Below are 26,904 nucleotides of genomic sequence, written 5' to 3' on the forward strand. Positions count from 1 at the left end.
AGACTGGTCTGAGTCCCCATGAAATTATCATGGGCAGAGCAATGAGACATGTTTTCATTCCTGTCAACAAACTACTGCCTATATCGGATGACTTTGTCTTGGATTATTGCAAAGGATTGGCTGATTTGGTACATTCTGTGTTTCATCAGGTTGGACCAGATGCGACCACTCTTGAAAAGAAGCCAGCTCATGACTTAAGTCCTGGAGATTGGGTACGCACCAAAGTACACAGAAGAAGAAATTGTCTGGTTCCACGCTGGGGAAGACCACGACAAGTGATTCTGACAACAACGACTGCTGTGAAGTGTGCAGGAGTGAAGAACTGGATTCATGCCAGTCACACTCTTTGAGTCCCAGATCCGGAAGATGAATCTGAAGAGGAACAACGAGACGCATCAGATACCAGTTCTGAATCAGAAGAAGAAGAAACGAGAACAAGACAAAACCCAGAAGCAGGAGAAATAGGTTTGAGTCAAATTGTTGGGCAGGAAAATATACCACGGAGAAGACGCTTTGAAAATTCTGATACAAGTTCTGAATCTGAGACAGAACCAGTGGGAATACAAGAAATAAATAAATAAGGACACTGGAAAAACTGAACAAGTAATCTTTGAAAAAGAAATCCCGAGCACAAGAGAAATTCCACCTGAAATCATAGAAATAGAAGGTGAAGAATTAGATACAGAGAGTGAGGGTGAGGTAATTGCGGAAGACCCCTGAGGAGGTGTAGGGACACAACACACCCAGGTAGAAAAAGGGACAGTTAGTCAGCAGGAAGATCGCATGGAAGAAACACGAGGAGGGATAGATACAGACAGTAAACTTGAAGTATTGAGGATAAAATCCAAAGAAAGTAAAATCCAGACAGATACAGAATCTTAAGAAAGTGAAGAAGAAAGCAAAGGTGGAAGAACTTTGAGGAAAAGAGCTTGGAAAACAGAGCGAGAAGGCAAAGGAACAAAATTAAAAAGGCCGTTAAAAGAAGATATTTGGCCCAACAGAATCAAAAGATTGAGATACCGACTAACAAGAATAAAATCTGCTAATGCTGAACAAGTGAATGAAGTGTCTAGTCAAGAAAAACAAGAAGACACTGACCAGAAAAACTTGCAAAGAGGATAAAGAACCCGAACCAGAAGTACAAGTCACCGGAACGGACATATGTGGCACTTCCTGATATACAAGAGGAAGCTGATAGCCGAGAAAGTCTAAGAGTGACTGTGCAGAAAGTGAACGAAAGAGAGGAAGATTCAGAAATCCTGAGAGTTATCTTGTCTGACACCAGAGAAGAAACGGATGATCAGGAAATTCTGAACAAGGACTGTGAACCTAAAGACAAAGACGATTCATACATGGACAAGACACATGACCAGAAAAGAACCAAGTAGGCCACCAAAGCCTTAGGTTTAAACAAAGGTAAATTGTTGAAGAAAATAGGCTAAGTCAAAAGACACTGATCATGACCAAAATGGCAAACAATGAACATAGAAATCCAGCATGTGGGTTTCTCCGAAGATGTTGTAAAATGTGTTTTTTTGTACAGGATTACTAATGTTTGTCTGGATCATATTAGCCATAACAATTTCATTTAGAGTAACATTTCAAAATATAGATGAACATATAGTAAACAGAACTAATAGTGAACAGGCTGATGAAAGTCATGTTACAAAACTGGAAGATAGAACAGAATTTCACAAAGATAAGTCCATAAACAATTTTTCTAATAATGTTTTTTCAAAATTACTGTATGAATATGTGAAAACCATGGAGGTTAGAGACTGTTATGTTTGCATGCAGTGACCTTCCTTTGACATATGGAATAACTTGTAGTGTCCTAGCTAGTTTGTTTTATAAAACAGGAAAATTAGAATACTATAACACTGATGTAGATAATATTTTCTCACAGATTCCTGTAGTTCCTGAATTAAACAAAGTGATTCCTGGTAGAATGCTTGGTGAATTTTTTCTGGAAACAAGAGAATTAACTTTAGAAGAGGTGTTTAAGAGTAACCTTACTTGTAGTTTAAGAAAAGAAGAGAAAACTTTCCTAAACATGGTAGGGAAGAGGAGAGTTAGATTGCAAAAGAAGGAGTCTGGGGAAAAGATGGAAACAACATTTTGGGATGTTGGGAAGGAAAATCATTTAAAGGGAGAAACAAATCCAGCAATGGCTTTAGATTGGCCCCAGACAGGGAAGTTGCGCATTAGTAGAGATAATACTGTATATGATAATTATTTTGTAGGTGCAAGGGAATGCCATGACTTGTATAAAATCATGGGAGGATGGGGATTTAAAGGAGGAAATGATCCGGTATTCCCTGGAATATATTACTTCTGATGCAACAGAGCTTATTATAGGTTTGCCGGACCACTGGTACAGAACATGTTACCTAGGCCTGGTCTTTCAGAAAATATTTCATGTGGAAAGGGGAGATGACGGTTTGCACGAAATAGATAGACAACTAACACATAGACGGAGAGAAAGTTGGTCAGAAGTTATAGGTGATATTTTTGGAGCACTGATACCGGCAGTTGGAATATCTCTGAATGCACATAAAATTAGAAAATCGTCCACAGTTGTGGATCGATTATCAACAAGCACAGCTGGAGGGTTCTTAATGGTGAATACCGAAATAGTTGCCATGAGAGCTATGATTATGCAAAATCAACTTGCCCTTGATATTATATTGGCCAAAGAGGGAGGAGTCTGTGGAATGCTTAAAGTGCAACATTGTTGTACTTACATTCCTGATGAAAGTCAGAATTTAAAAATATATTAAGAATCTAACTGATTTGCATGAAGAAATTGTTCCACTGGAGGTTGAAAGAGTATGGGAGAAACTTGGTAAGGGTTTTTCCACTATTAAGAATCTATTAACAAAATTAGGTAGCTCCTTTGTGGGGGGAAAATACTGAATACTGATACCTGTGACTTTTGTGATTGTTTTAGTGTTAGGATTAAGATTAGGATGTGTGTGCATAAAAAGAAGAAAATTACAAACTAAGATAAAAAGAGAAAACAAGAAAAGGAAAGAGAAAGAAATAAGAGAAAGAGATAGAAGACATAGAACTAGAAGAGTTACAAGATAATATGTACAAGAAAACAAAAGAACGATATGGGAAGCACTATGATGTAACCTAACAAATGCAAGTGGGACTGAATAAAACCTTTTTCGTAGAGAAATTTTGAAAATGTAGTGATTAGTGGTGATGTTTAAAATCACCAAAGGGGGGATTGATGAAGCAGGTAAAACAAGATTTTGTACACCTCCTCTAATTTACATGAAATTAATTACATAATCATTCTAAATCTAACTTGTACTAATTGGTTTGAAGTTAAATTTTCTAACCAACTTTTACACCTTGATAAACACGAGATACACGTGGGACTAAAATGCTATTTGCATGGCAGAACAATTAATTAACTATGGTACGCAAACTAACTTTAGATTGTGGTGAAATAGAAAATTGCATGATTTATGCTGCTTTTGTGATTGTTTGTGCTTCCAGGATTACCAAATGGTGAGTATTTTCGCTTTAAATGTTGCTACAGCTAGGGAAATACTAATATCTAATATACATTGGGATTAGTGTGGGTTTAAACATTAGAATCTCCATTTCTATAGTTTAATTACTGTTATGTCTGTTTTTGCTTAAGTTGGCATTCGGGCCTACCAGGCCCCAGTACCCAAGATGGAGTCTCCCCCGTGAACGTCACCATGTGAGCGCAATGACTTCTGCGCAGAATCGGATGGCTCTGGAGATCTCCAAAGGAACTAAGATCTGTGACACCGTGTTCCTTGTCAAGGATGAACATGTTTGGCTGCTAACTGACTATGCTGTGAGAACAGCAAAGACAATACAGAACTTGTACTGAAATGCCTTCTCTTCTTTTCAACATTACATTCGCAACTTTCGCATGGGAAGAAAAGGGATATTATACAATTTGCACCTTCCTATGCCAAGTCTCATGGAGAACCAGTTTACCCTGGGAAACTTTTAGAAAACTTGTAGATAACCCCAGACTGTCCAATCAGAACGTTTCTCTACCCCTAAATTTATTGCACATTGGCATGAAGTAAGAGGGGAAAAAGGGTATAAAATGCCCTCATCCGCCAAAGCGGGGTGGTCATCGGGCTGATCTTTCATGGCGTTGGGTCTGCATTGAGCTGGTGAAGATTTCCATGGTTTGCCTTGGGTTATTTTGATTTTGGGAAGTTATTTCGTCTGATGGTTTCATCTTTGCTGTGGGTCGGACAGTTTATCCCGGAGATTATACCAGAGAATGCGGATAATTCTCTGTTTCCTCAGAGGGGCGCCGACGTTTGCTAATTGGTAATTATTAAATGCACTTTCTAAATCTATGCTTATTTACCAAAGGTTCGATTTCTCTTTTAAATAAACTGAATTTATACTATGACCTGTAGTGCATAAATGCTAATACAGAGAAAATTATTATTAGATAAAACAAAAATTTAATTAATAAGAAATGAGTTTGTGGTTCTTTAATTGATTACCGAAAATAATCAAATGTTTCCTAGGCTTTAATTGCGTTTTAGCTGGTTCTAATTCATCATCAACCAGTCCAACTAATTGGTCCATCGACCAAGTAGTGGAGTGCCTTGATGTTAAGGTCAGGATCCGGTAGGTACATATGTATGAAATGTATATAATGTAAAGAAAATTAATCCCGATAGGTAACAAGGTACCCACATGTCCAGCGCTTTTTCTCCTGTGTACGGATTCGAATGAGACGCGTGTGTGTTGGTGTTATGGGCCCCACCAATGAATGAGTGTAGGGATGAGTTGTTGTGATTATGAATCTGTGACATAGGGAGAATATGTAAATGTTGCCCCTTGCGCTCCATCACAGCCCAGCTCTAAGGTTTGTGGGCAACTGTGGTGCATTATGGGATTACTTGTATACTTGGTCCTAACCAAAACAGTTTCAAACAAGGTTCAAAGTAGTTGATATTTTTCAAAACGTTTGTGGGAATGCAAAAACTTCATTTTTTTTTATAAATCCCAACTGTGAATGAGAACTGCTGTTTGTAACTTATATATGCAACATACCTGAGATAGCATATTTGGTGGTTACTCCTCTGTTATCACTTATTCCGCTCCCTTGCTTCATGTTCTCAGCACTATTGGAATCCAGAAGTTGTACTCCATGTGCATTTGCTTGTCTGGACGAAAGCTAAAATGTTTAAAATGGGTCATTAAATCTGGTAATATCTGAAAGGACAAAATATTTCTAATATTTTGACAACAATGTGTAAGAAAGCAGTTAAATCGTACACATATTCCTTTCTTGGGGTACCTTGGCTGCTTTCTAAACAAATGTTGAGATATATTGCGTTTTCAGATTTTTTTCTGTATTTGTATTTATTTAAGAATCAGGTTCTCTAACAAGTAACAATGAGCATAGTTTCACGTTGGTATCCAAGCACATACATTATGGAGTAGTACTATAAAACTGGTGATGTTAGTCAGTTAATACTGAACACCACAATGATGGTAGGTTACAGTCTTACAGATCGTGTTTAGCCCCATCATTCCTTAAGGCTAACGAGGTTAGTATTAGGTCTAATGGTGGATCTAAATACTAAAAGGAAGGATACAGAGTTAAATTTGTTGAGGAGGCAGTCCCAGTGGGGGAGGTGGTAGTACTTCAAAGGCCTTCAGCATGGATGGGACACAGGAAAGGTTGAGGTTTGCAGGTCTTATTGGTCATGCTGTGATGTAGCAGGGAGGTTCTGAGAGAGACCGTGAATGAAGTAACATGTATTGCCTTAAAGACAAGTATGAGGAGTTCAACGGGTGCCTTGTGTTTAGTAGAGATACTGTTGGCCTGGTGACAGACAACATAGGGCTAAGTTGGAGGAGGTCAAAAAGGTTGCAGGTAGCAAAAAGCATTAGCAAAACCAATAGGTATCGCCTTTGGGACTTAATGACTTTGTCAATGTTTTCCTGTCATACTGCACAGCATTCGCACATGCTACGGGGGCATGGCTAAATAAGGGGGAAAGCCTGTTACGAGGCCATCTTTTTTTCTCTTTATTTCCTGAACCGAGTTGAATCAGCAAATTAAAAAAACAAAATGCGTGACAGCATATTTTTTGATGCAAAAACAACAATTGATGGACAGAATGCAGAACAATGTCATACATTCACCCCAGTACAGAGATCTGGGCCTAAATCCATCGTTTTTTTGCTCACCATGCCATTCCAGTTTGAACCCAGCCATATGCAAATCAGTCTTGACCCTGTGCCTCATGGGAACAGTCCAGCCCGAATTGCCAAGCCAGGTCCTCCCTGGACTGGAAACAAGCATCCTAGGACCGGTTTCGGGGTTTCACCCCTCTTCAGCCAGGATAGCTTGATTCCAGTGGCATGGAGAGCACGGGACTCACGTCTGAGCATACCCGTCCCACTCGGGGTGACAAATGCAAAAACAACAATTGATGGACAGAATGCAGAACAATGTCATACATTCACCCCAGTACAGAGATCTGGGTCTAAATCCATCGTTTTTTTGCTCACCATGCCATTCCAGTTTGAACCCAGCCATATGCAAATCAGTCTTGACCCTGTGCCTCATGGGAACAGTCCAGCCCGAATTGCCAAGCCAGGTCCTCCCTGGACTGGAAACAAGCATCCTAGGACCGGTTTCGGGGTTTCACCCCTCTTCAGCCAGGATAGCTTGATTCCAGTGGCATGGAGAGCACAGGACTCACGTCTGCGCATACCCGTCCCACTCGGGGTGACAAATGCAAAAACAACAATTGATGGACAGAATGCAGAACAATGTCATACATTCACCCCAGTACAGAGATCTGGGCCAAAATCCATCGTTTTTTTGCTCACCATGCCATTCCAGTTTGAACCCAGCCATATGCAAATCAGTCTTGACCCTGTGCTTCATGGGAACAGTCCAGCCCGAATTGCCAAGCCAGGTCCTCCCTGGACTGTAAACAAGCATCCTAGGACCGGTTTCGGGGTTTCACCCCTCTTCAGCCAGGATAGCTTGATTCCAGTGGCATGGAGAGCACGGGACTCACGTCTGAGCATATTTTTTGAAGCAGGGGTGGGATGGTACCAACACTGGAGTGTTTGGGAGGCCAGATGTAGAGCAGGGTGGAGAGAAGAGCAGGGTGGAGAGGAGGGCACTGGTGGGGGAGAAGCAACACAGAAGGCAAAAGAGCTACATGGAGCGGGAGAAGCACTTGGGCGAGAAAGCAACGAGTGAGCCAACGAGTGGTAAGCAATGGGCTGGCTCCAAAGTCTTGAATGTTCTTAGCAACCCCCCACTACTGTTGTAGTAGGCAAAGCCTAAACATTATAGTTTTGCCCACAGGGAAGAACGAGAATACCAGGGCACACTAGTTATTTTTAAGAAATGCAAGCTTGCTTTTGACCGGTGACAGTGAAGTAGTATGCACTTTTATTGGATGTTAACTAGTGGTGGAGGTGACTATGTATGCCGGATTCAAACTGTACACTGAGATTTCTGCGAGGAACTGCAAGTGTGAGGGAAGAGGGTGCCACGATTCTTCAGTACGGCACAATTAAGCAGTCATCAAATTGCAGATGACCACGAGTTAGACAAGTTCTACATTGGAAATGGTGGGATGGAGAAAAGGAAGGAAAAGGAAAGGAGAACGAAAGGAAAAGAGAAGTCAAAGGGGAAAATAATGTCAATGAGGGAGGTGGTACTAGACTGAAAACAAGAGGCTCATTATCAAGCTTTGTTGGTCACTCACTTGTGGGTCAGTGGTCAGGGAGCTTGCTTTGAGCATCCAAATAGAAAAAAAACAACTGGAGAACTGTACTGAACAAGTCACGCTGCATTGTAAGGTGACAAACCACATCAAATGTTGCTGAGAGGTCACAAAAGATATGGACAGATGTTTATGAGGGGCTGTTGGGAGGAAACTGGAACGTGTGAGCAGTCTTGGTGGAGTGCAATTGGCAGACGGTAGGGGGTTAAATAAGTTATGGGTGATAGTTCAAAATGATACCAATGTGTGGTCTTTCCTTGGATTGGAATTACTCCGGATTAAAGTTTGGGGAAGGGGGTCAGAATGGGGCACAACAGAAGATAGAGTTTTAGCACCAAATTACAACATGGTTTGCCTTTTTCCAACCCCTTTACTACATACAAATTTAGCTAGATTTTCCCTGGAGACAACTGCGTGGGAATACAACTCTGCAGTGGGGTAATTCCAATTCAGGCAAAAACTCCTCTTTACCCTCGATCTCTGTTATTCTGACTTCAGATGTGGATTCTTAGAATATTGCATCCATGCTGTGTGAGAATGGTGTCATCGTGAGTGTTCTGTTGACACTGCGACTGGCCAGAACAGTAGAGCTGGTGAAGAAGATCTGGACCAAGAAAAGGGGGTGTCCTTGTTCCGGTTTTAAAAAAAACCTACACAGAACCTGTAATCTCTAGATTGTTTCTACAGTTTGCAGCATCTTATATGAATTAAACACGTGCAGGGGTAAAAATCAACAAAAAGCTGTGTACTTTTGAGGCTCTTAAGAACAAGTTACTTACCTTCGATAATGCTTTTGTGGTAAAGACTATCTAACTGCAGATTCCTCACCTTGTGAATTTCCTCTAGGTACCAGACCGGACCGGATGCGGAGAATTTTGATAGCAATTCTGTAGCATCCTGCACATCTCATGCTTCCATGACATGTTGCTAGGTGATTAGAATGTTAGGTGGTGATGTAAAGGACAGTTGATACCAAAGTCTTGACTTGAAGACAAGCAGCTTGTGGATGGGGTCTTTTATCTTGGATTAAACTTACAATCCACCAAATCTACATTGTCTTGGAAGTGGATTCTTACATTTGGCGACAGAAGATGGGATTACTTCGTTAATTCAAGGAAACAAGTTTAAAAGAAAAAAAAACAAGCATTGGCATAGCCAATAGGTCTCGCCTTTGGGACCTTATAAGTGTTTAGTTATGCAACAGTTGCATAACTAAATACTTATAAGGTCCCAAAAGCGAGATCTATTGGCTATGCCAAGCGGCCGTGCGGCCACGAAAGTGAAAGCGATCGCGATCACGATCAAACATCAAAGCGGCCGTGAGGCCAGGAAAGTGAAAGTAAAAGTAATCGCGGTAAAGCGCGGCGCGCGCGCCCGCGCACATGCACTGTAGCTCTAGGCTGGCCTGGTAGCACTTTTTGGAGCCCTCTCAATAAGTCTCGCCAGACCAGCGCATGCGCTGGGTCAGGCGAGACCTAAAAAGGACCTCAACACTACTTTCATCTCTGGTGAGAAAATCCTCCTTCACCTTGCTTGAAACAGGATATGGTGTTTTGGCTTTTATGTTCAGTTTTCCCGTGTGCTGCATTGGGGCTTTGAACCGTGATGGTCTTCTAAGGGATTGATATTTTTTTTTGCGACTATCTCGCATCATTTTCAATGGTTGTCCTTTGAGGATTTAATTTTGTAAAGATTCTAATGTTTTGGATGGTTTAAGAGTCTTTGGGAAGATGCACTCCGTCGTTAGCGTTTTTAAAATAACAGAAACGGAGACATTTACCGCATGATGTGTCTCGCGCTGTCATGGTTACTGCCCGTTACATGGTCTTAGCGGCATTCTTCCTCAGCCTGAAGTAAACCTTCTGCGCATGTGCGACAGCGTGACTACGCATTGGCGCACTGCGTAGGGAGCCGTCTGGCATCTATGTGGAACGCAAGATTGGAACGCACGCATAACAATCGCTCGCACTGCGCACCGCTGTGTGAAGCGGATTGAGGCTCGGGGAAGGCAAGGTTTTGTTCATGCTTCAGCAGTGATCTGCACACTTGGCAGAAGTGCGAGTCACGGCATACATCTTCATTTTTGGGGCAGTTCACGCATCGCGGATCACATCCTGTTCTCTCAGTGATCCGCACACTTCTTATTTGTTGGAAGGTATGTACAACTAACAGCGCGCTACGCTGTCCATGTTTCTGCGTTGTGGAGCGCTTCATCTTGAACGGTGACTGTCCTGCGTTACACGCTGCATGTTTCTATCAACACAGGCGAGAACAACGAGTCATTTAAAGAAAAAAATAAATAAAGGAAGGGAAAATGGAAGGAAGCATCACATGCTTTAGTATTTGTTTGCGTTTCACTTCAGTGATACGCACACTGTGAAGAGTAAATAAGACTTCTCAAGGAAAATATTTGTTTGCCTTTCACCTCAGTGATACGCACACTCTGAAGAATAAATAACACTTTTCAGGGAAAAATTTTAAACTTTGAAATTTCAACTGTGTTCAATTTTACCGATGTATGCACTGCATTGAAGGGTCATTTTGCTTGTACACTAATATTTTGATTTAAACTTGTCTTAGTAAAAATAGAAGAGGTGGGGAGTAGAAGGATTTAACGCTTGGATATGGTCAAAACGTAAAACAAGAGTGTTAGCGTGTCTTACAAAGGTCAAATAATAATTTGAAGTGTTAACATATTTGCGGGTTGATTTTCAATATGCAAAACGTAACTGCACCCCCTTTCTTTTTGTCTGCTCCTGGAGACCCACCAATTAAATGGCAGAAATGGCGAAAAGTGTTTGAGAGATATGCCAGGGTTTGCGGAGCCTCCTTGAGTGCCGAAAGAAAGACTGCATTACTACTTCACTGCTTGGGGTTGGAAGGTCAAGAGGTATTTGACCACCTTCCGGAATTAATTGATCGAAGTTTGAATGAGTATGAAATATGCATAGCCATGCTTGATAAACATTACCTGCCCAAGGTGAATACAATACTTGAAAGGTACCACTTTGGCAGGAGATCACAAATGGAAGATGAAAGCATTGAAAATTACATAACTGCCCTTAGGACGTTAGCTTCTTCGTGCAAGTTTGGTTCTACACTGGATGAACGTATTAGAGATCAGTTCATGTTAGGCTGTAACATTGAACGGGTTAGAGAAGAACTTTGGCAGAAGGATGAACCAAGCTTAGAAGATGTATTGGTCATTGCAAAAAGAATTGAACATTCCTTGAAGTGTGTAGAGGTTATCAAGAAGGATAGTGAAAAGAAGGAAAAAAATTCTGTACAAGTAATCAAAGAAAATCCTAAAGTTAACAGTGACAAAAAGGATTATATTAAGAAAGGTTCTCCTAATGGGATTGATGTGAAGTTTGGTCCTTCTAAAATGACGTGCTTTCGTTGTGGTAAACTAGGTCATTTGGCAAATGATAAGCAATACCCTGGTTGGAGAGCCACGTGTAGCAAATGGGAAAGAAAAGGTCATTTTACGATTGCGTGTAAAGGGAAAAATTATAAGGGCAAAGTTAATGAAATATACTATGATGTGGAGGATACTTGTGAATCTCTTAGTGAGGTTGACTGCGGTCAGATTCAAATCCACGTAGTTCAGAGTGAGGAAAATAAAAGCTGCCCGACTGATGAGATATGTGTTGAGGACAAAGCTACAAGAGTACTTTTTGACTCGGGTGCTAAGATCACCATAATTTCGAAAGATTTTTATGTAAAAGAAATCAAAAATAACATCAAAATGTATTCACCTGACATTAGATCCTTTGCCTATGGAGGTGAACCTATCAAGTTATTTGGGGTTTTCTGGGGTTTGATTGAATACAAAAACAGACTCACAAGTGGGAAAATTTATGTATCACAAAAAGGCGACAGCATTTTCAGCTGGTTTCACCAGAGAGACCTAGGTGTAATTTTAGATCCAAATTCTTCTCCACCTATTTTGTTAAAGGAAAATGTTATACCTACCTCTGTGACCAGTGTAGAGACGAGTATCGAGAACCACTTTACGTGTATGCTGACAGAACGCTTCCCCAAAGATTTTGGTAGCAGCCTAGGTTGTCTTAAAGGTTACACTCATCACATTCGCCTGATTGAAGGGGCCAACCCAGTTTGTTGTAGGGTAAGGAGTATTCCTGTAGCTGTCAAGGAAATGGTTCACAAGGAGTTAGAAAAATTGAAAAGAGAGGGTATTATTGAAGAAGTCGAAGCAACGCAATGGCTTGCTCCGGTTGTAGCCGCAAAGAAGGCTGATGGCTCTCTTCGGTTATGTGTGGACCTTAGAGAGTTGAACAAGTGCGTGGTGATTGACAAATACCCGTTACCAAAAATCGCAGACATGATGAGGCTGCTAAAAGGGGCAAATGTGTTTAGTACAATAGATCTCAGGTCTGCGTATCACCAAATCAAACTGGATGAGGGTTCTTAGGACTTAACGGCGTTTATCACGCCCTTTGGAACCTTTCGTTTCTTGAGACTACCGTTTGGGTTGGTCTCGGCGGCTTCAGTGTTTCAGAGGGCATTAGAATCTGTTTTGAAGGGACAACCTGGTGTCAGGGTATACCAAGATGATATCCTAGTTTTTGGTGTAGATGATAATGAGCACGATGAGAGAGTCTTACAAGTACTGAAGAGATTGGATGAGTCGGGCTTAACAGTTAAAGTTGAAAAATGCAAGTTCAAAAGAAGATCAATAGATTATTTGGGCCACACAATTGGAGATGGGGGTGTGTTACCTAAGGAAAGTTTAGTAACTGCCATTCGGAAGATGCCTTCTCCAAGCAATAAAGAGGAGTTGTTAAGTTTTCTAGGCATGGCCGAATTTTATAGTAAATTTGTGCAAAATTTTGCTTCCCTCTGTGTCTCTATGAGGACGTTGTTGCATAAAGGATGTGAGTTTGTGTGGGATGACAAATGTGAAAAGGAATTTTGTTTTCTCAAAAAGAAACTGGATTTAGCTCCTAAAGCAGTTTTGACCCTGAAAAGAAATCAGTGTTGGTGACCGATGCAAGCGTAAAAGGTTTAGGTGTGGTTTTGATGCAAAGGAATAATGGTGATGATGATGTGATCTTATTCTTGTCTAGGAGTTTAAGAGGTGCTGAAGTACCGTATTCAGTTATAGAGAGGGAAGCTCTAGCAGTGCACTGGTCTATAAAGAAACTACGAAATTTGCTTTGGGGAGGTAAATTTGAGGTCACAAGCCCTTATGCGAGGTATTCAAAAATAAGGGTATAGATGCGATCTCCAGCAGAATCACAAAGTGGGTAGTCGCATTACAAGACTATGACTTTGACATCAGGTAATTTTGATAGCAATTCCTTCACGTGTCAGTAGGTAGCATCGTGCATCTCTGCGTAGGATCCATCCTGCCCCAGATGCGCCATCAGGGCCACTATTATCTGGGCCACTCCTGCGCACACACTTCAGTTCTATGTCAGGACCCGGAGGCGAGGATACGGCATTTCTTTCTTCTTTATTTTAAGTACAGTAGCCACTTCAAAGTTGTAAACATAAAAAAACAGGACTTCATTTCCCAAGAACCAAAGGGAAACCATGAAGTTCAACAGTAAACATGATCCACCAATTTGGAGCCATAAGTTCCATGAACTTTTCGTATCCCTCGTCGGATTCCCTCTTACTTCGCTGCTGCAGCCAGTGTCAGATAAGTGTGGACACTGTCTCCCTTTTACTATTTTTCGTTCTGACCTAATTGGCAAATTCACTGTTGGTTTACTGCTGTTTGTTCGTGCCAGGTCTGAGAGGCTTCCGCTACACTACAGCGGGTGAGGGAACGAGTTGTCGCTCCTTTGCAAGCGCATGCTTAATTGCTCTGTTTTCCAGGGATCGGAGTGCGCAGAAGTCCGGCGACCGCTAGAGGGCGCGCCTCCACTGTACTCTCCTTCACGAGCAGCACGGGCAGAGAACGCATCAGTTAAAGCCTCAGCCGAGCATCTCCGCCCACGTTAGCAAATTGATCCTGTCGATCCTGGCCGCCTGGAGCGCTGACAACCCAGCGGGGTAAGACTGGAGAGCTCGGTCTCTGCTGAGTTTAGTGCAGACAAGCCCACGCTGTGAGGAACCGCCTGTGTGAATTAAGGGCGTTAGTCTGTATTTAAGCGCCATTAACCCTGCAGTGACAGGGCAGGGCTGTGGGCCTGGGTTACTTTCATGAACAAAGGCCTGTTTCTCCAGCTTTGCAGATTCGTGAACAGGTGCAGCACTCTTACAGTGAGTGATTTATGTTTCATGGCCTCTCCCTCAGTGTTTTTTCTCTCCCTCTTACCTTGTGGTTGGCCACCTTCACTGACCTTTTCCTCCTGCTGCTCCCTAGGGCTGGGATACATACCTCATGGAGGATTTTGAAGGCTACTATGAAGAAGAGAAGGACGTCCAGTATTTACTGGTCACAGATGATTTCTGTAATGCGGTGGACACCTCTATTGTCAAGGGGGTCTCGGGAGCAGTGGCCCCTCTAGAGAAGAGACTGCTTGACTTGGCACAACAATGCCTTCCACTGCTCACCCCGAGGGAAGACCTTCCCAGGCCTTCGGCCCCTAAACCCCCGCCAACGCCCTTACCCCAAGGGGGTAGAACTGGATGCCTTCAAAAAGCTTAAACAAGCGTTCCTGGACACTAGGCCTCCTACACTGCCAGTGGAGGTGCTGCTGACCTCCCACCATCAGATGGATCGGGCGGGGAGCTTCCCCTCAGCCTTCAGATGATTCCCCTACAAGATCGGACAGTGAGTCGGAACATCATCGGTCATGGCGCCCTTCTCCCTCTCTACCCTCGGAGGCTCCCCGGGAGACCCAATCAGACCTTTTGGGCCTGGAGGGGCTCTTGCATCCTCACTCCTCTGAGTGGGTTCCTTGTGGAAATGTGGCCAAATATGAGGACGGTAGACTGCGTAAGCCTTTGGACCAGGAGGTCTATTCCTGCGTGAGGGTAGAGTGCCCTCGGCCTTCGTTGGAGGGTAAGGTGGTAGTCACGCCAAAAATTGATGCTCGGATGCTGAAAACTTTTTGACCTAAATATATTAAAAACCCCAAGAAGGGCATCGATCGGCCTTGGCGGGCTTGCCAAGACAAACTTTTAGATATCACAGGCCCCCTCATTAAAATCTTTGATATGGAAGAGGACGCAAAAGCGTCCTGGGCCTTGATCCAGCCAGATGCCCTCTCTAGTTGGACTCAGAGAGCAATCATTTTCTTGGGTAATGGCAATTGCGCCATCTCGACTGAGAGGCAAAGGTCTCTGCTCATTAAGTTAAGACTCCAAAAGTGGGGGAGTTAGCCACATCAGAGGCGGGGATGGTGGCTCAGGGTGGGCTCTTTGGTTATCTCTTCATCAAGGAGCTCACTAAATGTGTTTCCACCTTCAACTCCCGGGACAAAGCCAAGTCAACCGTGAAGCACATTATTAATGCACATGTTTTCTCTGGGGCCTCCATGGTAGGGGGCGCTCGGCTGGCTGTTACTCTCAACTCGCCTCAGGCAGAGGCCAACCTTCACAGAGAGGCCAGTGGCAGGACTCGGCACACTTCGGAGGATTCTACCAGACTACGGGCCGAGTCCGCCACAGAGGACAACACACCGGCCCGAAAGGGGGCAGTATCAACACATCTCATGGTGAGTTCATTAATTCTCTTGTGCTTTTGCTTGGGGGTCGGTTAGCACAATTCCTGAGCAACCCTTACGGCCGATGCCTAGGTGCTACAGATAGTGCAGGGGTTCCACATAGAGTTCGCCCACCTAACTGGTCCTGCCCGTCAGCTCCAATTGTCTGGACAGGAGGCCAGGCTTATCCAGCAAGAGGTGTAGGAATTGTTAGGGCAATTTGCCTTTCATTACGCACCCAGCAGGTTTGTTGAGCGATCTGTTCCTTGTGCAGAAACAGGACGGAGGCCATCGACCGGTGATAAATCTCCAGGAAATCAACGAGTGGCTGGTTTACAGCCAGTTCAAGATGGAAGGGATCCATCTGCTTCGGGACTTACTTCGTCTCAACCAACGTCTGGATGGTCCGGTTGGACCTCAAGGACACGTACCCGACGGACCCGATCTTTCCATGCATTGTAAGTTTTTTCAGTTCCAATGGAGAGATGAAACTTTCAAGTTCACCACACTTCCCTTCGACCTGTTCTCAGCTCCTTGGTGCTTCACCAACGTCCTGCATCTGGTGGTGGAGCACCTGAGGGCGCAGGGTATACAGATGCTTGTACTCCTGGATGCAATACTGTTCATGAACCAGTGCCCACGGGCTTAATCTCGCCAATTGCGGTCCGCGTGGAGCTACTTCAGTCTCTGGGGTTTGTAATCAACCAGCCAAGTCCAGCCTCACTCCCTCTCACTTGATCACACTTTTAGGAATTGTGATCGATTCGGCAGGAGCCACTTTGAGTCTACCTTCCAGGAAGATAACGAAAATTCAACACAAGGTTTGAAAGTTGCTACAGAAACATCAATCCTCCCTGTGCAGCATTGCCAGGATGGTCAGCCTCTTGTTGGCCTCAATACAGACCACATTTCCGGGCCCCCTGCATTTTCAAGTCTTGCAGAGGCTCAAGGCATCCCATCTGCGAAGGGGCCTGTCATACCCTCAACGGGTGCCTTTGTCGAAAGAGGCCAAGGAGGAGCTCAATTGGTGGCTATCCCACATGAAGGAATGGAACGGGCGTATCATCTTTGGCTCCCAACCGGATCTCATGCTTAAGTCAGATGCCAGCGGTTCAGGCTGGGGAGCTCATAGTGGCGAATTCACCACTGGCGGCGGATGGTCCGTCACAAAGCAATCTCTTCACATCAACTGCCCAGAGTTGATGGCAGGTTCCTTTGTGGTCTGGTGTTGGACCAAGGACCGGGTGCATTCATGTGTCCTTCTCCAGATGGACAAGGTGGCAGCAGTATGCTACATCAATTATCTAAGGGGGGTCGCGCTCGAAGGCCTTAGGGGACCATACCAAGAGCTTCTGGGAATATTGTCTTGAGCACCAGGTCTCGGTGACAGCGGAACACCTCCCAGGGCTGGATGACCAGGTGGCAGACGTGCACTCCCACTACCTTCGGGATTCCAGCCTGTGGAAATTGTTTCCCCGCGTGTTTCAAACTCTGTCGGTTCTCTGGGGCTCCTTCACAAACAACCTCTTCGCATCCTGCTTCCCAGGTACTTAAGCTGGAGACTGGATCCGGGAGCGGCGACCACTGATGACTTTCTCCAGGATTGGGCAGCCGAATGGGGTTATGCCTTTCCCCCCTTCGCCATGATCATGAGGTTGATGAATCAGGTGCGAGAAAGAAGGCAGACTTGCTGCTGATTACCCTGGTATGGAAGTCGCGAGTGTGGTTTCCAGTTCTGATGGAACTTTCCCGGGCTTCACCAACCCATCTACCCCCGTTGCCTCATCTCCGGAGCGATCCGACCGGCAGTCCTCACACTCTGGTGACAAGCGACTCCCTTCCATTCATGGCGTGGAGGATTACCGATCTCGATGGTAAGTTACTGACCTTTCGAGAAACGCTGCAGACCACCTCTCTCAAACTTGGACAGACGGAACAATTAAGAGATACCGATCGGCCTGGTCTCGTTGGATAGGCTGGTGTCTGAGACGAAATCTGGATCCCATGGGGATAGATGTTGCCCACGTCATAAATTTCCTGGCTTCTCTCGCCTCGGAGGGTAAGGGGTACTGCACCGTTAATACCTTTTGGTCAGCATTCTCAGCAGGTCATGCTAATGTGGTGAATCTTTCAGTGGGGGAACACCGGCTGGTCAGGAAGCGGCCACGCGGCATTCGGCTGTCCCTCCCACCAGAACCAAGGCATTCTGTCCTTTGGGATGGGAATAAGGTCTTAAATTTTGTTCTCAGGATGGCCTAGCAATAAGTACCTCTCACGTAAGCAGTTGTGAGCTAAGCTGGCTATATTGCTGTGTTTGATATCTTGCAGAAGAGTGTCGGACGTCAGGGCCCTAGATCTCACGGTTCGCTCCTTCACTCCTGATGGGGTCACTCTCTATATGACGCATCGTACCCAGTCCCAGTCTCAGGTGATTTCTTACCCGGCCTTCCCAGATGTGCCCAAATTGTGCATGGAGAAGTGTATTAAAGCCTATGAATTGATGATGGATGAATTGCGACCTAATGGAAACGGCAATTGTTGTTTGCTTTGAAGAAACCTTTTAAGGCAGTGTCATCTCCGACCATAGCCAGATGGGTCCGATGGCTTATGTCCGAGGTGGGTATTGACACCAAAGTTTTTGGTGCGCACTCAACACGAGGCGCAATGGCTTTGAAAGCTTTTGTTTTGGGATCTCGCTTGGAGGACATTCTGAATGCAGCAGACTGGTCGTAAGATTCAACTTCAAAAGGTTTGATTTTAAACCAGTCAAAGCTTTTGTTTTGGGATCTCGCTTGGAGGACATTCTGAATGCAGCAGACTGGTCGTAAGATTCAACTTCAAAAGGTTTGATTTTAAACCACTCTCCCCCATTGCGACTCTAGTGGTGGACAAGCTTTGAACTTGCCTAATCCTTGCCTCCGGGTCCTGACATAGAATGAAATATGTCCTAACCTTTGTAACGGAAAGTTCCAATTCAATTAAGGACTCAAAAGTGAGGGTCAGCCCACCCATGGATAAATCATGACCTGCCCAGGTTATCGGATATTCGTCTAAGTGTAATTTAAAAAAAATCTGGTTTCTCTGTAAATGATTGTTGATTAAGAAGGTTGCTGGTGTTATAAGCCATCGTATTCTCCCAGAGTCACAAGTGTCTCTGCTCTTCGGTTCGGAGCCATCGAAGCAGGAGTAAGGATCTTTCACTGTCGGCTTGGTTGCAGGAAGAAAGAGGGAATCCGACGATGTACAAGACCAGTTCATGGGACTGACATTTCCAAATTGGTGGATCATGTTTACTGTTGAACTTCATGGTTTCCCTTTGGTTCATGGGAAATGAAGTCCTGTTTTTGAAGTTTACAAGTTTGAAATGGCTGCTGTACTTAAAATAAAGAAGAAAGAAATGCATAATCCTCGCCTCCGAGTTCTTAATAGAATCTAAACTTTCCGTTACGAAGGTTAGGACATTTTCCATTTCTATCTGATCTCTGTACATGCCGTTGGACGAAATTTCTATAGAAATCAAAATATGCCAGTGTGCACATCCTTAGATTGAGATCTTATTAATGGACTGTATGAATACATTCCATATGATGGGGAAGACGGTGGGTTGGTGAGGAATTTGCTGTTAGTCTCTCTACCACAAAAGGTGTTACTGAAGATAAGTAATTTGTTCTTCTGATAGAGACTTCTAACTGCATATTCCTCAGTTTGTGAATAGATACCAAAGCAGTACCTCCCCAAGTGGTAAGTCTGTGGAATGGGCCAGAAATCCTGCAGGACAGATCAGGCGAGGTGCCCATCCTGCTGGACCTGACTGTCCTATGAGAATGTGTGGCAGGATGTCCATGTAGTCTGGCAGATGTCCATGATTGGCAATCCAGCACAGTGGAAGCAGTCTTCGCTTTGGAGGAGAATGAGCGCACAAACCTTTAGAGACTGTTTTTTGGCCAGCCAAACTTAATACATAAAACAACCCATAGAGATATGGGCCTCTTTTGCAAAGCCTTCATCTGTAAATGTAAAAACTGAGGGCCCTCATACAGTCAAAATGGTGTAGCCATTCCTCCTCCTTATTGGGTTGAAGTTGAGCGTAGGAAGTTGGCAAGGTGATGGACTGCCTAATGCATCAGGGCATAACTACCTTACATAGGATTGTTGCTTTCGTCCAGAGGATTCATTTGTCAGGGTATAGCGATGTGTAAGACAGTTGGATTGACAGAGCCTGGCGTTCACTCACCCGCCTTGCAGATGTAAAGTAGATGAGGGTGGTCAACAAATGTAGAGGACAGCTGTGCATCAGTTCAAATGGAGTGCACATCTAGCAAGTGAGCCCTAAATTAAGGTCCCAGAGCATCATAATAAAAGGTATTGGCAGGAAGATGGGGATTAGCCCTTTTAAGAAACGCATCACAAAAGGTGATTTGAAAAGTGATGGCTGATTCTGACAAAGATTTAAAGGGCTGAAAGATTTCCTTTAACTGTTGCCACCGTGAGGCCTTGCTAAGCTAAAGACAGCAAAACAATAATGTTATGTTAATGGGTGACTTGTATAGCGCACGGCTACTCCAAGGAGTGTCCCGGCGCTTTCTGACCCATTACTGAGAAAAGAAAAAAGAGAACAGAAACATAACAGAATTACTGATTAAAAAGCCAGGTTTTCAAGGCCTTTCTAAAGGCAAACAGGTTGGGAATAAGACGGAGATCAACAGGAAGGGAGTTCCATAGTTTGGGAGCGAGATATTTAAAGGAACGTCCACCAATTCTGACTTTCCTAATAGGAGGCACCATTGCCAGGCCAAGATTTTCCGACCGGAGAGATCTGGAGGGTTTGTAAAAAGAAAGCCGTTTCTGAATGTAGGAGGCCCCCACCAAATGGAGTGCCTTATGGGCCAGTGTAAGAGCTTTGAATGTGATTCGCTTCTTGATCGGAAGCCAGTGAAGGGAGGAAAGCAACTCAGATGATCTGGCTTGCCGGGGTAGGCCGAAGATGGCTCTTGCCGCTGAATTATGTACAACCTGGAGTTTATGCAAGAGATAGTCCGGCAAACCCAGGTAGAGGACATTCGAATAATCAAGCCTGGAACAGATCAGAGCTTGTACTGTCAGCTTCCTGTGGGCTAAAGGGAGCAAAGGAAGGAATTTACGCATCATTTTAAGTAGACCAAAACAGGTACCCGTGAGACCTGTGATCTGTGTTTTCAGAGCCAGGGTGTTATCGATTTTGACCCCAAGGTTTTTAGCGACCAAAGAGGAAGAGGAAGGGGGGGACATGCAAACCGGCCACCATTCCTGCCAGGGCGGTTCTGCGTGACAGCCGAAGAAGAGCACCTCGGATTTATCCGGGTTGCACTTAAGGCTGCTCCGCTGAAACCAGTTGAAGACAGCCCCAAGGCAGCCACGGATGCTCTCCCCGTCAAACTCCATGCCCTTCTTGCAGGTGAAGAGGAGCTGGGTGTCGTCAGCGTATGATATGATCTGGGCACCCATCGACTCCGCCAGTATCGCCAATGGAGTCATGAAGATGTTAAAAAGGGTCGGGCTCAGCACCGATCCTTGAGGGACTCCGACATTCATAGGCGGCACCTCGGCGGAGTACGGGGGGGCCCAGACCACTTGTCGACGCCCCGCTAGGTAAGATCTCAGCCAGCTCAACACCGTCCCTCTGAGACCGATCTCGTGAAGTCTTCTCAAGAGGGCCTCTTGACAACTTCAGACAACTTTGCATTCAAAGCTTGGATGTTACTGGGGGAGCCCCAGGCAACAAACTATTCCTATCATCCTGCATACACCGTTTTGGTGGATGGAAGCCTGACTGCCATGATGATACCTACCATTTCAGGAGAGAGATCAAAAAACAATCATTAAAAAAAGTGAACCGCAATTTCAATGCTCCACAGTTTCATAGAGGACTCTCTTGAAGACATTCATGTAATCAACCCTAACGCAGTGTGTTCTCTCCACAGTGATGTCATTGATAGCATCATCATGGGGTCTATTTCACTTGAATGTCCCGTTCTCCAAGTGAAAAACCATCCTCCTTCCTGGAGGATAATTGCCCATATGAAGACAGTGGTGTCATGTGGCTATATAAAAATTATCTCCAAACCCAGAGAACATATTTATTAGAGAATAGATAAAAACGGGATAAGGATAAAAGAAAAGGCGAACACATCTGGTGATAGGGTCAGGTCAACATGTTTCAGCCGCGTGTAGCTCCTACGGGTCTAAGGCTTTCATCAGGACTGAGTAAAAGATTTAACTTTTTTTTTTAAGTTTTATATAGCGCTAGCTTGACCCATAGGTATCAGAGCGCTTTACATACATACTGTAAAGAAAAACAGACGGAAATTACATTACAAAGTAGGCAGGCAGTAAGGAAGCAAAACCAGGGATAGAAAAAATACAGCATGGAAGATAAGGTGGTTAACACAGTTCGGTCACCAACTATCCTTGAATGTTAAGAGAGAGGAGTAAACTCGGATATTGAAGTCTAGGTTAGATGACGTTGGTCAGGAAAGTATTTGTTAAGGAGATGGATTTTCAGGTCCCTTTTGAAACAGGAGAAGGAGGGGTTGCATCTGAGGACTCTAGGGAGAGCGTTCCACATACTGGGAGCGTTGCCAGAGAACGATCGGTATTGTGTGGTTTTCTTTTTCAGTTTCGGAGGAATAAGAAGGAGTGAATTGGAGCTTCTCAGCGTTCTGGATTGACCTGCTCTTACCAGTTTGTTGTTCAGGTAGTTAGGGGCCGGAGAGTGAAGGGTTTTGTGTGTGATGCAGGCCAGTTTGTAAATCCACCTCCCTTCCATGGGGAGCCTGTTGAGGGAGTCGAGAGCTGAAGTGATGTGTTCAAATCTTTTTACTCCGGATACGAGTCGAGCGGCCATGTTCAACACTGCCCTTAGAGGGGCTAGGTGAGCTTTTGGAGTCCCCGTTAGGATGGCGTTCCCGTAGTCGATTTTAGAGAGAACTAGGGATTGGACTACTGTCTTGAGGTCATCATGGGGAAGAAAAGGTTTCAATTTCTTGAGGTGTTTCAGAGAGAAAAGAGCACTTTTTGCAGAGTTTTTGATGTGGGTCTCCATAGATAAGTTCTTGTCAAGGGTGATGCCTAGAGTCGGATAGGACGATGGGGCAGTTTAGGGTGACCAGATTCTTGAGCCACTCTTGGATTGGATGATGGTTGCTTTTTGAAGAGAATAGGATTAGTTCTGTTTTATCTGGGTTGAGCTTTAAGTGGTTAGCGTTGAACCAAGTTTGGATCTCGGTTAGAGTGGCATGGAGGTGTTGGATGTCGCTGGGAAACTTGATTTTGAAATAGATTTGGGTGTCATCCGCGTAAAGGTGGTAATTAACTCCAGCTTTTTTCAAGATGATTGTGAGAGGCTCCATGAAAAGATTGACGAGGGCCGGGGAGAGGATTGAGCCTTGCGGGACCCCAAGTGTGACTTTTGTTGGCTTCGAGAGACAGGAGTTGATTTTAATTTGTTGCGAGCGGTGTTGAAGGAAGGAGGTGAACCATTTTAGTACTGTGCCTTTGATGCCGGAGCGCTTCGACAAGGTCTCCAGAAGCGCTAGATGATTTACTGTGTCGAATGCCGCAGATAGGTCAATAAGGATGAGTAGGCAGGCATCACCTTCATCTAAAGCCTTGTGAATATCGTCAGAGACGTTGAGCATAGCTGTTTCTGTGCTACAGCCTTTCCTGAATCCTGATTGAAAGGTGTCGAGGAGGTTGAACTCATCAATGTGTTTGTTGAGTTGGTGGAGAACGCATTTCTCCAATGTTTTTGCAAGGAATGGGAGGTTGGAGATAGGTCTGAGGTTGTTGAGATCATTAGGGTCGGCCCCTGGTTTTTTGAGAATGGGTGTGATTTGTCCAAGTTGAAGGGAGTCTGGGACACAGCCTGAGGGGAGAGAGGCGATGATTTTTGTACAGAAAGGGGAAATGGTGTGGTTAAGTTCTTTTATGATTGTGGATGGGATGGGGTCCATAGTGTGGGAGGAAGGTTTTAGGTTAGAAATTATACTGAAAACCTAATTTTCCGACATTAGCTCAAAGTCGGACCAATGCGCATTGTTTTTTAGATGGAGGCAGACCTGATTGTCCTTGGTAAGAACTCTTTCTGAATGATCAGGGGTGGTTAGGGTGGGGCAGATTAAGAGGGAAGGAGGGTTAGAGGTTTGAATGAAGGATTGATCAATTTGAGACTTTATTAGTGAAGAAGGTGGCAATTTCTTCACAACGCTCATTGGTGGCTTTGATTTCTTGAGAACGAGTGCAGTTAGTTTGGCTTTTGACAATGTTGAAGAGTTCTCTCAGTCTGTTTTTCACCAGATCTAGTTGGCTGCGGAAGAAAGGCGTCTTTTCACTGAAAATTCGTTTTTTGTATGCTTGCCGAGCAGATCTAATTTGCGCTAGGTGTAAGGTCGAGGGGTTTAGTCTCCAAGACCTTTCAGTTTGTCTGAGTTGACGCCTTTCCTCATTCAGATCCATGTTAAACCAGGGTTTAGATTTGGTTCGCCTCAATTGTTTGAGAGGAGCAACTTGGTCTATAACCTCTGTCATTTTTGAGTTAAAGTGTGTAGTGAGGTCATCAGCCGTCGATGATGAAGGTTGGAGTTGAAGATGGGCATGAATCCTGGATTCAAGTTCGGATAAAGGGATTGCTTTGATATTTCTGGTCCAGTGTTTAGGTTTGTCATCACAAATAGGTTGGTGGAAGACAAGTGCATTAATCTTGAACAGAATGAGGTGGTGGTCGGACCAGTCAATGGGCGAAATCACTCTCAGAGATGATCGCATCCAGTGTTGCACCTATGATGTGAGTTGGTTTATTGCAGAGTCGTTTGAGGTTATATATTTCAAGTAGGTTGGATAGGTTCTGGGCAGTGGAGTCTTCTGGGTCGTTCCAGTGGATATTGAGGTCACCCAGGAACACGTCTTTAGTGTCTGTCATGGAGAACCGTGATATTAGGTCTGTTAGTTCTTCGGGGAAAAGGGTACGCTCTCCAGGAGGATGGTAGATGGTGTGGAATTTGATGGGTGAGGTGCCCTTGGCAGTGAGTTCGACACCCAGGTATTCAAACGATAGGTATTCTGCAGGTTTAAGTTTGGTAGTCTGTATTCCTGCCTTGTGGATGATGGCTAGTCCTCCCCCCGTTTTGATCGGTCTGTCTTGTCTGATGATGGAGAATGTCAAGAATGGGGGTGGAGTGGACATTGAGCCAGGATTCAGTGAGGAAAGCGATGTCAATTTCTTCAGCGAGTAGAGCTTCAGCAATGTCTGTGGCGTGTTGTACTGCTGATCTGCAGTTGAGGAGCATGCAAGAGAGAGGACGGGGAGCCTCGATGATGGGGGGAGTAAGGTGGATAGAGGAGTATTGAGCAGGAGGTCTAGGTGAGTGAACGTTTTTAGGGATTCTGTTAGTGCCGATAATACCCGGGATGGGGAAAGGGGCTGACTTCTGGCTCAAAGCAAGGTAAGAGTCGTTGATCTCATCAGGTTTTGGTATCAAAAAGGGTTGGCGATCCCGGTTGGGTCGATGTGCCTGACTCGCTGACGGACTGGAGGGACGAAGGGGGCACTGTGGGGCCAAGGGAGCGGTATTGAGTGGGGTGGGAGGAAATCTACCCGGGGAGAGGGAGCACGGCGGCTTGGTCCTGTTGAGAAGATCTTGTTGTAAGTATAGGAAATCAGCAGCAAGGGAGTTAATTTCCAGCTCCATTCTGTTCAGTTGCTGTGCTATTGAGCTGAAAAAGTTTAAGGTTGTAGGCAGGGGCCGAGAATGACTTGGGTCTTTGGAGGGAGAGGGGACAGGGGTCGGGATTGGATGAAATCAGAGGGATTAGGAGAGGGGAGAGGTTGGACGCGGGGAGCCGGATTAGTATTGCTCCCATTCAAGGAGTTCAAAGGAGGAGTAGAGGGTCTACTGTCCAAGTGAGGAGGGAGAGAAATTCTAGGTAAGAAGTCAGAGTTCCGGGGAATGTCAATGAGATTAGCGGTGGAGGCAGGTTGTGTATGTGGGTGTGCGACGGTGGAGGGGGAGCGTGTAGTGATAATAGGGGGAAACAAATTTATAGGATTGGTGACGACATTGGCCATGGGGATGTCACGGGGGATGTCAGTGAGGTAATCGGTGGAGACCGGTTGTGTCTGTGGATGTGGGACATCGGAGGGGGAGTGTGCAGTGGTAGTAGGGGGAGAGTGACCACTGGATTGGAGATGACGTTGGACATGGGGGAAGTAAGGGTCGGGGTAAAAGGGTCTATGTTGGAGGAAGAGGTAGTTTGTGAGGGAGGGTTCAGATTATCAGGGGTCAAGCGGAGAATGCCTGTGTGGATTTCGGTCGCGGGAGGGCAGAGGTTAGAGTTCGAGCTGTCAAGATCTAGATCGGTCTTGTGGTGTTTGTTAATTGTGAGTTTGTTGTTCCTGGTGTGCTCAGTAGATTTAATAGTTGTGGGTGTTTGGCGGTGGAGAGTAATGATAGGGGTAGTGTGATTATAGTGAGTGATGGTGGATATCCATGAGTTGAAGACAGGTTCTTCAGGGCAGGGAGAATGGATCAGTTCCACGTTATTAGTAAGTGTGATGGTGGGTTGGGGAGATATGGTTTGACGGATCAGTTGAGTTAACGAGGAAAGAAGTGTGGGGAAGTGGCGGTCAAAAGTGGTGAGGTGTGAGTCGGTGGCCTGTATGAGAATGGTTCCAGTTCTGTAGATGGAGATGGTGAGTTCCCCTTTGAAGGTCGGGGAGATGGTAGTGGAGATTTTTTCACCATAGGGAATGATTATTGACTTGGCGACTTGAAGGTGAAGAGAGAAGGTGGTTTTCCATTTAGCCGTAGAAAATGAAGTTAGTTTTCGTGTTGCCGTTGGACGCTTGTGGTAGTTATCTACAATGAGTGTTTCCGGGTGTTGTTTTAGAGTACTATGCTTTAAGTTCTTTTTTGCATTACTGGTCATTTTGTCTGGGTAGTTAATGGACCAGGAGTTGGGTCCGTAGCGCACAAGATTCGAGTTCCGGGTGGGGTTAGGTAGGAGCCTGAGAAAGGTGCTCCCGCTTTTGCCATCTGATTGCAAATCTACAGTGGTAACAGCCTTGATTATGTCACGTCTCGACTACTGTAATGGTCTCTATCTGAACATGCAGGAGGGTAACTTACGTAAACTCCAAATGCTCCAGAATTCAGCAGCCAGGCTGCTTACGGGAACTTCGAGGTCTGTCCCGACTTCCGGCTTAATGAGAAAACTTCACTGGTTGCCTGTAAAAAAGCGAATTGTCTTCAAATCCCTTTGTCTAGTTTTTCGCGCTCTTCAGAATACAGGTTCTCTACATCTGAGACAACAATTTCGCTGGTATGTTCCGGCAAGATCTTTGCGCTCCTTAGGAGCAAAACTTATTATTCTCCCCATCATAAGGAAAGCCAGATGGGGCGGTAGAAGTTTTGTCGCAGGGGCGGCTAGGGCTTGGAATGAGCTTCCTTTTAATCTGAGAAATTCCA

General features: G+C 44.8%; 1 pseudogene across 1 annotated transcript in view; it reads right to left on the bottom strand.

Annotated features, from left to right (window-relative positions):
* The window catches only part of LOC146832805 (uncharacterized), a 1,167,931-nt pseudogene that overhangs the window by 894,612 nt on the left and 246,415 nt on the right, over positions 1-26,904 (bottom strand). The window contains exon 2 of the transcript XR_014960451.1: positions 5,074-5,197. The product of XR_014960451.1 is annotated as an uncharacterized LOC146832805 (transcript). The remainder of the gene's footprint in view (positions 1-5,073; positions 5,198-26,904) is intronic.

The sequence above is a fragment of the Triturus cristatus genome, chromosome 4_2 (genome assembly GCF_964204655.1).
Source record: "Triturus cristatus chromosome 4_2, aTriCri1.1, whole genome shotgun sequence".
Lineage (NCBI taxonomy): Eukaryota > Metazoa > Chordata > Amphibia > Caudata > Salamandridae > Triturus > Triturus cristatus.